Source organism: Pectinophora gossypiella, chromosome 18 (genome assembly GCF_024362695.1).
Source record: "Pectinophora gossypiella chromosome 18, ilPecGoss1.1, whole genome shotgun sequence".
NCBI classification, from domain to species: domain Eukaryota; kingdom Metazoa; phylum Arthropoda; class Insecta; order Lepidoptera; family Gelechiidae; genus Pectinophora; species Pectinophora gossypiella.
This window is the reverse complement of record NC_065421.1, coordinates 6,302,908-6,315,279: the sequence shown is the minus strand read 5'-3', so window position 1 is coordinate 6,315,279 and position 12,372 is coordinate 6,302,908. Positions and strand designations below refer to the sequence as shown.

General features: G+C 37.4%; 1 protein-coding gene across 1 annotated transcript in view; it reads left to right on the top strand.

Annotated features, from left to right (window-relative positions):
• Window positions 1-12,372, top strand: part of LOC126374914 (Down syndrome cell adhesion molecule-like protein 1 homolog) — a 53,155-nt gene that overhangs the window by 12,875 nt on the left and 27,908 nt on the right. Inside the window, exon 2 of the mRNA XM_050021686.1 lies at window positions 11,780-11,851. The gene's annotated coding sequence lies outside the window, so the exon portion shown is untranslated. The remainder of the gene's footprint in view (window positions 1-11,779; window positions 11,852-12,372) is intronic.

Genomic DNA, 12,372 nt, shown 5'->3' with positions numbered 1-12,372 from the left:
ATTTATGGAACACACATCAATTTTAAGCAGAAATTTAAAAATCCCTAGCAGTTTGTAATAATGAAGGAGGACACTCTTCTTCTTTGCGAGTCGATGGCGATCGAAACTAAATTTTTGCTGACCAATAATTGGCCACGCTTAGGCTTAAGGAGGACACTGATCTAGCGGTTTGCATGGGAGGAATGTCGACCACATATCATCGGTGATGTCGTTAACTGACGTATCTGAAATTTTTGGCAAACCTGATTTCCACCTTTTGGTCAAAAAGACACAAATTATTTTAACCAAATATTGCAGATACGTCAGTTTGCAAAAACATCCACAAATTATGGATGGATCTTGGCCGCCTTATACGACTTTATACGAGTAGTTTCGATCAAAACATACTTGTACATAATGGCCCCGATTCCTGGAGACACCGCCTAATTTTATTTTAAGTTATATCCGTCATTTTCATATCCGTCGAAAAGGAAAGGGACGGATGATTCCCAGCTCTTAATTTTAGGAAGAATGAGTAAATGAATGTGTCGGGTTATTGACTGATGTAAAATTTTTAGACGGTTGGTTTAGATTTGTGCTTAAAACTGACGTGTGTTCCATAAATTTTATGCTTGTCGATTACCCGTCCCTTTCCTTTTCGGCGGATAAGAAAATGACAGATATAACTTAAAATAAAATTAGATGGTATTTACAGGAATTAGCACCAATATGATAGTTTCTAATTATTCAAATCAGTTACTTTTTATTAAGTACACGTCAAAACACGAAATTTCTATGGAATTTGTATGAAAAAGAAACTTGTGATGTCATAGAACAACGTGACAAAATGTCGCGCTTATTACATTATTATTATTACATTTTTCTTTATTAAAATTCATAAAAAGGTTAAATAGAAAAAATCTAATCTTTTTTGTCATCATTACGTCTGTCTTTATTTTGTAATCGGCCACGGCCTCCGTGGTCCAATGGTTGAGCGTTGGGCTCACGATCCGGAGGTCCCAGGTTCGAATCCACAAAAAGACATATCACAAAAATCACTTTGTGATCCCTAGTTTGGTTAGGACATTACAGGCTGATCACCTGATTGTCCGAAAGTCAGATAAGCCGTTGGTCCCGGTTACTACTTACTTACTGATGTAAGTAAGTGAGTAATCTTTACATGAGCCATGTCTGAGGCCTTTGGCGGCTCAATAGTAACCCTAACACCAGGGTTGACAAGTTTCGTAATTCAACTCACAACCCACACTAAAGAAGAAGAAGATTTAATAATCAGAATTTCATAATTAATCTTTGACCTAGGAAACTACCCAATTTGTATCGTCATTGTACATAATATCGTTGAGCCTTATTTTAACTCCATTATGTTATGTAAATATGTCCCCAATTCGCTCGTTTATAATAAATGCATTAATAAAATATTAACTGGATTACCGGAGCATAAATTCCCCTTAATTAAAATCATATTACGCAGAACTTAATAAAAACTTCAAGCTATCGAACGGCGGTTATGTACAATGATGGACGACGGCACAAAGCAAATAAGTTAGTGATGTGACAAGTCAAAACTCATTTTTTTTAAACCGATTACCTCGATTTATAATTCCACTAAATCGAGTTACTTGTTGTAGAAACTTTGTATATAGTAATAACAGTAAATTGCAGCCAATCAGCTCGCGACACCAAACACTTCAGGACTCCGATACCGACCCCGCCGGCGTGGTTGACGACTTCCCTCAATCAGCACTTATCGCTATCGACCCGCCAGGGTCGATTAATTCTTTCAAATATTTTTCCTCTCAGATGACGCCCTGAGCCGAGGTTCGCGCCCAACTGGGCACCCTCAGGCCTGTTGTCTTAAAACGTTGTACCGGGTGAGAGCCTTCAGAAGTAGTTAATGCCACCTGCGGCAAATCTACAATAAGTCTAAAAAAATAACAGTAAAAGTAGTAGTGATAGTTTAGACTATTCTAGTAAAGTTCTCTCCAGTATTCGTAATCCGTTATAGGAAAGTCTTTGTAATAAGAAAACTACATGCACTTGCGGCGTTTAGTTTTAAATAAGTTACCAACTCGTCGAAAATTCCACGTTCTCTACATTAATATTTAAGACATACGTACCACTTACGTACTTTGTACACTGTTGTAGAGGTTAAAAATAAAAAAAGATAGTTTGGTGTTCAATTTCAGGTTTATATTTGAATAAAAATCTTCATCATCGTGATCTTCATGGTTGGATTTCCGATATCTATAATTATCTGGTGTTTTCGTCACCTCCAATGCGATTGTAATAGAAGTTAGCAGCCCGACAAATAATGAGCATAGTATGCTCCTATCGTTACATCACTAAGATCGATACAAATGTTATATAAATGAATATATAAATGTTAATATCAGGCCCCGAATTTGTGTGATTTGTGAAAGGGCGATGTAGGCGTTTCTATTGGACATCCAACTCGGGTTACGGTCGGCTTACTGGACGAAGCTTAGAGTTTTATGAAGCGTCTTAGGTAAACTTGTTTGGGACGAAAAGTCATTTCACTTTTTTATGGTAGAAGATGTCTTGGATACAAGTTTCGTTTTAAGTCGATCGGCGATGGTATTAAGTCCACTTACCGATTTTTCTTTATTTCTGTTTTTCTTGTAAGCAAGTTACTATTTTTTAAAAGCACATGTATTTAGATACTATCGGAGAAGTATAAAAGCTGCTATTTTAGATTCCATCTTTTCCTCTCTTCCAAATCTCAAAGGTTATTCTCGCTAATTTAAGAGCCACCCTCGTGTCGGTGTGGCATTCTCTATGCTACTTTTTTTAGGAAAAATAGGGCAGCGGTTTCCCTCTTGCCTTCCGCCCCGCAGTACTCAGTCTGACGCGAGTGGGATGACGACCAGCGTAGTCTATTTCAGAGCTGTACTAGGACTGCTATCCTCCGTCTCTGAATAGTACTGACAGTTACTGCTGCCCTCTATTAGGTTTCAGGTTACAGTCCCTATGACTTGCCTCTTCCGTCCTGCATTACCATATTGATAGATAGATAGATCATTTATTGGCATGAACACAGTACAATGGTCTTAATAAGTAATAATATATCCGTCCCATCCCCATCTCCGCCTCTGCAACCAGTAGTGAGGTCTTCACCCGTATCCCTGGGCAAGGGTTCTACGTTACCACGTAAAAGTTATCCTAAATTATGAAAAAGCCTTTAGTGCAGAGAATGGTGTCATTGTGTGTCGCCAAAACACTTAATTTAGAATTATTGTAATTAAATATTTTTGTTCTGTTTTGGTCATTCTGTTGCCTTTGTTGTACCGTCCCGCATGCAGGTATTTATGACAAATTCCTGGTAGTAGGCCGCCTACTTCTACTGCAGTTATATGTTATAATACATTTTTGTACGTTCTGGTTGCGTGCAATAAGTATAATGATTTGATTTTATAAAGGCGAGATGGAACTATATTTTCAAGTTACATCACAAACATTGACGGGAAGAACCGAAGCGGTTATTGAATTGCGACAACATACGAACCCTGTGGGTCCCAAACACGACCGTATAATTAGGTCCACGTAGTGACCTACAAACTGAGAACGACCGCCGGTAACATGTTTTGTGCAGGGAATAATGCATTGTAATAATATTATGGTTCTCATTATAATTATGATTCGGATGCCATGATTAGAACTTTCAGTATAATTTCTCAATTTTTTGATTGATTTTGCCAGGCCTTTAAAAGGAATCAAACAAAAAAACAGTACGATTGATTCCAAATACCTATCACATAAACAGCTTACATGAAACAGATTAAAGAGAAGGCGAACGTCGTGTCTTGGGGGTTAAAATGGCCAATTTGAAGCAATTCATCTAAGAAAGCAATATTACTATTTGACATTTCGCACATCTAGTTCTTAAAAGTCATAAATGTTAAAAAAATCTGGAATTGAGTTAACTTAGTAATTAACGTAGATATGGAAAAACAAAAATCGTTAAAGCGCTCTACTGTAAAATTTAAAAAAATACATTTATGTCTTTAAAGAACTAGATGTGCGATTTGTTTGCATTGCGCAGTTACTTTTATATGTGCAAATGTCAAATTGCAATATTGCTTTCTTAGATGAATTGCTTCGATGTGGCCATTTTAACCCCCCTTATAAGGAGGTGAAGGAATTGGTCTTTGATAGACAAGAATGGAATTGAGGAGCTCGGTGGCGCAGCGGTAAACACGCTCGATCTGCGATTGTTGAAGTAAAGTAACTTTCGCAGAGGCCTTCGCGGGACTTCACTTGTCGTTATATATACAGGGTGTTAGTTACATCGTACCGAATACTGAGAGAGATGATTCAGACTATGATTCTGACTAAATATTAAGTGGAATTTTCCGTCGCGAAATTAATGTTTATTTTGTGTTTTTTATTTTTTATAATTTTTATTCAATCATCTCCTTCAGTAGTCGTTACGATGTCACTTACACCTCGTACAAGTACGTAAATGTATATGAATTATAGAAGCTGATATAGCGTTTATTGGCTACCATAATTATGATAATAACCCACATAGGATTATTCGTCGCATTTCGGATACAAAATCAAAAATAATTTTCATTTTCGCTACCGATAGGAAATCCCACCTCCAAATAATACGAGTACCTAGTTCTCTATTTATAGCTAGGTCCACGGAGTGACCTACAAACCAGTGATGTGCTGTTCTTGGGAATAGTCCCTAAGAACGTTCCCATTGTATAAACTCTTCAATAAGGTCTTGAGTAAGGACACTTGCTTCTTTTATTTTTCAAATTGTTCTTCCTTGTACTCTGGTCTTATCTGCCTAAAGGTTCTATTTATTTATTTATAAAAAAGGTACACTAACAGCTTATATAATAAAACATTAAATAAAATAAAAGTTACATCAGGCATTAGACTGTTACATAAGCCAATTATAGGTGCACACAACATTTGCAAAGTGAGACAACGTAATCGTTTAGTAGATAACTAAATAATAAAATTTAAAAAACAGATAATTAAAAAAATACATAAAACAGTAAAATATAATTATACAGGTAATAAAGGTCCTTTTACCTAAGCTATACGCCTTTTTATCTTATTCTTTATAGTACACATAACAAGGAAAAACAAAACAATGAAAATATAAAACAAAAGGTGGGCTTATCTCTAAAAGAGATCTCTTCCAGCCAAACCTGCATGGTGGGAAATATTATGGGGTTTAGGCGGTCACTCACTGTACCTTATATAGAAGAAAATAAAAATAAATGTAAACATATTTATTTATATATATACAGGTAGTATCTAATAAATATGAATGAAAATTATATTTAAATATGAAATATATTTCTATAATATACACCTACATATTAATAAGTACTACATAGTCTAATAAATTTATATAAACATCAATATACCTACTACATATATCATAAATAAATATTAATACAGACGGACGGAAAAACAATGGAAAAGGAAGTTTGTAAAGGAGTGAGGGTTTTTTGAGGAGCTCGGTGGCGCAGCGGTAAACGCGCACGGTCTGCGATTGTTGAAGTTAAGCAACTTTCGCAGTGGCCGGTCATAGGATGGGTGACCACAAAAAAAAGTTTTCATCTCGAGCTCCTCCGTGTTTCGGAAGGCACGTTAAGTCGTTGGTCCCGGCTGCATTAGCAGTCGTTAATAACCATCAATCCGCACTGGGCCCACGTGATGGTTTAAGGCCCGTTCTCCCTATCCATCTATAGGGAAGGCCCGTGCCCCAGCAGTGGGGACGTTAAAGAGCTGATGATGATGATGATGATTTTACTGGCGGGAACATTCCCGCGAACAGCACATCACTGCTGCAAACTGGCGGCGGTCGACCGCGACATGTTTTATGCAGCGGGTTGTGCACCGTAATAATATTTGTGCGAGCCACCCTGTGACGTGCTGACGTTATGTCTGACCGACAACCGGCCGCCTGCACCTACTGAATTCGGAAGTTATTAGTTCATTAATACGAGTATGTATCGTTGGTGGTAGAGTCAAAGCCAATCTCATTGAGTGTTAAATAAAAATTCGTTTATTTTCAATGTACGAACACCAAAGTTGCCCAGAAAGCCCCGTTGGTAGAACGCATGCCTCTCGCTTTGAGATCGCAGTGCAGGTTCGAATCCAGCACAGGCCTAAACCAATGATTGTCGAATTTGTTTTCGAATTCATGTTGATCACAAAATATGATTATCAAGTTCTCAGTGGTGAAGGAAAACATCGTGAGGAAACCCACATTCCCGGAAATGCATTTTCGGAGATGTGTAACTTAACCTGTGTTGGGCTGGTTTTCCTTTCGCGGGTCAGATAGGCAGTCGCTTATATAAAAAACTGGACCTGTTAAATCTTCAGGTTAGGTAAGCGGACCCTGTGAAAAACGGGATAATGATAGGGAGATGATAATCACCAATGTACACTTATTGTATACCTACCTCCACAAAGAGTGATAAAAATAACCAGTCACCTATCTGCTTGTCCAGCTTCTTCGTTCTATAGATTTCATTCGTTTTTATTTCCTTAAGTTAAGAGTTTAAAAATGTCATAACGTCTATCACATTATAGAGGAAGTACCTAAGTACTTGAGTAAGCTTTTTGTAGTAGAGATGGAAAATTTAAGCCTATTCAGTGTTTTTACTCATAGCGGTAATTTTTTGCTAAAGTGATTTGTGTCTTATTGACAATTATAAGAAGTGGAAATCAGTTTTACCAAAAATTGCATATACGTCAGTTAGCGATACCAGAGACGACATAATATGACAAATATCAATAACCACATAATTCACAAAACGACCCGAGCCCCACAACTGACGAGATAGAGCGGGATCAATTTTTCGAGTTCATTTCTGGATAACCGAGTGCGGTTGCTCACCAAAAGGAAACTTTCCAAATTGGAATAGTTCCCTGGATATTTCGCTGCGGAATCCATCTTTGTGGGGGTGGGCGGTCGAGGGGTGCCCCTGTTGCTTTTTTCATGTGAATAACTCGATTTGTGGCGCCTCTATTTTTGACAGTTCTTTGATTAGAGATTCTGTGGAATAGACCGTATGAAATATGTTATCAGGGTAGATTCACGCAAGTCGAATCACTAATCAAATGTTATAATTATTGCTTTTTGTACTCGTAAGACCGAATGTCCTTTTAAAGTCCAAACACTAAAATCCAAATGTTTAACTTTTGTGTCTGGAAATCTCGGCCTTACGAGGTTGAAGTATTTAATAATCGAATAATAATCTTGTGCTCCATACAATTGAGCAGTACATGCTGTCTTCTGAGCAGACTGCAGCCGTCCACGTGTAGATGTCGAGGCCAGATCGTAGAATTGATCATTTCATGATGTGTTCGACCATTTCATTAAATGGTCATATTTCATAAAATAGCCAACTTCAAAATTAATGATATTTCAATCAAGATTTGGCCATATCATATAGGCGGTGTCCATGCTATGTGGTATAATAAAAATGCGAATATTCGATTAATTTCTGAGGTCAAAATTATTTACCTAATGGATACTATCAATATGGAAAATTGTACAACTATACATTGATTCATCGATTATAATAATAATATCAATCAAGTTTTAAAAATGATCGACACCAGCGCCACTACCAGTGGATAGTGTTACTAATTTTACGATATGATTGCCAACGTTTGGCCATATCATGAAGTAATCATGCATTTAGTTGCTAATATCGTTAAACGTTTTGTGTTCATTGATCAGGCCAAACTACATCATGAATGATATTCTATTTCATGAAATATGACCATTTCATGAAATGATCGACATTATCATGAAATGATCAATTCTAAGGTCTGGCCACGACATCGACGTTTGCTGCCGATGTATGAAATGTCAACTGCAGGTATCGATGTAGGTCGGCAACTACCGACGCGTCATCGGCATCAAGTGTGTCGACATTTTATGCCGATGCCGAAAGTGGGGGAGCAATGTCGATTCGTCTCCCACACTAGTTTAACCTACCACGTCAATACTATGTTAAAATGCTCCTAAGTTAGCGACCAAATATTTTTCACTCCGCTTTACTGACTATGAATTATGTATGAGAGTCAAAGCTGCTTCTTACGTCGACTAGGCGACTGTAGGATGTCTCTACTTGTAGATTCACATTGTACTTTGGACCTAAAAGTGTTTTATTATTAGTAATGAAATTACCTTTTAAAATAAATAAATAAAAAGTCATTTAACTTTTAACTAAATATTATAAAAGCTTTTGTTAACTGGCGAAATCTAACGCAAGTTACTTAAATTAATAAAGAATAATTCCTCCATCCTATGTAAACACATGAAAGTAAAAGCGTACTTAATATATTTTTGGATTTCTTCAGATTTGTAGAGCAGTCAAATTGATTTTCCCAATGATTCAAGTGTGAAGGAATAGGTAACACATTATAGTCATCATCATCTCCTAGCAATATCGCGTTTTTCACAGAGTCCGCTTACATAACCTAAAGATTTGATCCGGTTTTTTACAGAAGCGACTGCCTGTCCGACCTTCCAACCCGCGAAGGATTAACCAGCCCAATACAGGTTAGGTCACAGACCTCCGAAAATGCATTTCTCGCGAATGTGGGTTTCCTCACGATGTTATCGTTCACCGCTGAGCACGTGATAATCATTTATGATCCAAACATGAATTCGAAAACAAATTCTGTATATTCCTATCACCTAAGTCGATAAATTCGGTCACATTTATAGAGATATATTCTCATTGGCCCATATGGGTTTATTTTGGGTGATATGGGGAGAGATAAATCCACATTCATCCCAAGCAAAGAAACAAGAGAAATGTGTCATGAACGAAGCAAACGGAATTCCATAGTCTCTGCTTACCCCTACTGGAAATAGGCGAGATCATAAGATCCAAACATGAATTCGAAAACAAATTCGATTATAATTGGTTTAGGCATGTGCTGGATTTGAACCTGCGACCTCAAAGAGAGAGCCAAACGTTCTACCAACTGGGGTACCACGGCTCCACAGGTTACAGTTTTGCCTTAAAATGGCTTGCATATCTGTAGACTATTGCTTTAAGGGTAATCGCTGCAGCTTTCTTAAAAAAAGGAAAACGTGAAAAAGTTATATAAATATATACAATGGAAATATCTATTGCTGGTACCTACCTACTTTATTACAGGGACATTAATGTCTATAGGTCACACATATATCGATGTTTATGGCACAGATAAGCCAGGGTTTATCTCGCCGGTCCAGGATTCAGGGGTTGTAATTTTTTTGCCCAGTTGTACGATTTATGACGATATAAACCCGGGGCGAACGTGGGCAGTTATGCAGACGGAGTGAATTTTTCAACAGGCCCCTTTATATGAACAGAACTCATGTAACATCCGGAAGCTACAATTTTATGTTTCTTTATAGCTATCTTACTTTATATATTATTAAGTACTTATTTTTTTATTTTATTTGAGGACAACACACATAAATGTATGATGAAGAAAAAAGTTGTTGACTCAATCTTTTACTTCTATCGTGTAGGTTATTATTAAGGGTGTCATGTAACGATTACATACTTACATCAGTATGTGGTAACCGGGACCAACGGTTTAATGTGCCTTCTGAATCACGGATCATCTAACTTTTGAACGCACGGGTGATCAGCCTGTAATATCCTACAAACTACTTAGGGATCACGAAGTGATTTTAAGTGGTTGACTCAATAATTTAAATAGATAGGTAAAATACTTTATTGAGCACAATGGTCACAAAATACAGAAATAAGGACATCATATACTTACAGAAAAGCACAACAGGCGGCCTTATTGTGAGCAGCAATTTCTTCCAGGCAACCTTTGGGTACAGGAAAAATTAACACTAACAACAATAACACAACACAACAACACTATTCGAACTTATTTGCATGGGTAACTAGTTCATTTTGCGATGAATGTACCTAAGACTGACTACCCCGATTGGGTATGTAGACTTGAGTTTATGTTACGTTATAACTAATTTCGTTAGTATATTCCTACCACCTAAGTCGATAAATATTCGGTCACATTTACAGATATATATTCTCATTGGCCCATATGGGTTTATTTTGGGAGATATGGGGAGAGATAAATCCACATTCATCCCAAGCAAAGAAACAAGATAAATGTGTCATGAACGAAGCAAACGGAATTCGGTCTCTGCTTACTCCGGTGGGAAATAGGCGTGAGTTTATATTTCAACGTATGTAGTTAGATACTTAAAATGTGGCTCTCGTTATTCGTGTTATATTGTAATATTAATATAAATTTTCCTGTACCCAAAGGTTGCCTGGAAGAAATTGCTGCATGAGCAATAAGGCCGCCTGTTGTGCTTTTCTGTATATGTTGTCCTTATCTCTGTATTTTGTGTCCATTGTGCTCAATAAAGTATTTTATCTATCTATCTATTAATATTTCGTATTGTAAAAATAAAAAATGCTACAAACAGTAACTATTTACTCAATTTTCGTTAAGCATACAAAAAATCACAACAAACTTTAATATATATTAACTAACTGAGCTTCATTTATTTAAGTAAGACTTATTTGTTATATGAAAATTCGCCTTCCAGCTGAAGAACAGCCAAACTATCTAGAAATAGAGCAGACGTCTGGAGATATAATATGTATCAAGGTTTATAATATTTATGGAGCTTTCCGTGAAGTGCCGGAATGGAAATAGGACCACTCCAATTCTCATTCGGATCTCACTGCAGATGATATGTACTGGCAAAATTGGTGTCATAATGGCGGGAGCAATTACTTAATGTTGAAATTCCATATTGTTAGGAACATTACTATGAACTAGTATATATAGTCCTCCTTGTCGTATGCGACAACGGCGACCTCAGTCTCTTCTCTCGTGCGTTCGAATGTGACTGGCAAAGCCAAACTTTGTTCTGAAAACCCGGTCACATTTTTTATGAACTAGTACTCACTATATGATATCTTTTTAAAACGTTAAACTGCGGTTCTGACGGAGAAGGACATTATATCGTCCTAATGAACCGATTATTCTAGTCATAGAGGCGGCCGATCAGCCATGCCGTGGACCCGTGGTAGCCCAGTTGGTGGAATACTTGCCTCTCACTTTGAGGTCGCAGGTTTAAAAGTAGCACAGGCTTAAACCAATGATTGTCGAATTTGTTTACGAATTCATTTTGGATGATAAATAATTATCACGTGCTCATCGATACCGACTCTGCCGGTGTGGTCGTCAAATTCCATTTAGTGATTATCGCTATCGGCCTCCTAGGGTCGATAAAAAAATAAGTTATGAAATAGTACTAGGTTGATAGCATACCTGACAATATTGAGTTCATCAAGTTGTTTTTAAAAGAAAGAAAGAAACGTTTATTTAGGGGTCTGTGACTTGTTTAAACCAGCTGTATGGATAAAACATCGCTCCCTTTTCATAATGTATATACTATGTACATCATTATGAAAAGGGAGCGATTGCTTCTCTTTATTTTGATCAGAATAATAATGGGTGGAAAATGTAATTGTGCCTGGGTGTAATAAAAAGGGCATTTATAGAGCATTAGAGTAAAAGAGCATTTATACCCAAAAACAAAGGATGAAAGATGCATAGTGTCTGTTATCCATGAAATTAGAAGGAAGGAACGAAGAAAAAACTGTACAACGCCATCTATATTGATTTTGAGAAACGTACCCTGGAAAGTTCCTCATTGTTCTCCCGATCATTGGCTGTACAGGAAAACATTAAATTATAACAAGGTCGTTTTATATTGCAGGCAGGAGGTCATTAGTGAGTGAAACGAGTGCCATACACGGTTTCAAACGAAAACGTTTAAAAAGGTCCTCAGGTGAGTATTTTCATACCAAGTACCCGTTTGAACCCTCGTTAACAATTTGTATTTCAAAAAGAGTTTACGTTTCAACTGAGCCTTAATTAAAAGAACACTTTGTAACGTTATTCTCATGGCTTACGGCCTTGAATTCCAGGAATCGTTTTAAATAATACAAATTAATAGACAGAATGTTTTTTTCGTGTTGCTTTCGTTTTAGTCTTTACGTACGTCCCATTGCTGAGCTCAAGCCTTCCCCTAAGAGACCCCCACACTAGCGTCTTTCGAGCGTCGTCTTCAGCTTTCGACGTCAGCGCCGCGCAAGGTCGGCGTTCGGCAGCAGGCCAGCGCTTACGTCGCGCTGATGCTGGCACGACGACGACGCTCGAAAGACACTAGTGTAGGAGTATCTTTCAACCTTAGACAGTAAGCATACTCCACCACGCTTCTCCACTGCGGATTGGTGCATATGATTGGAATTGTTCTGTCTATGTACCTGAACATCTCCGACCGCAAAAAATAAATATACACATACTTAC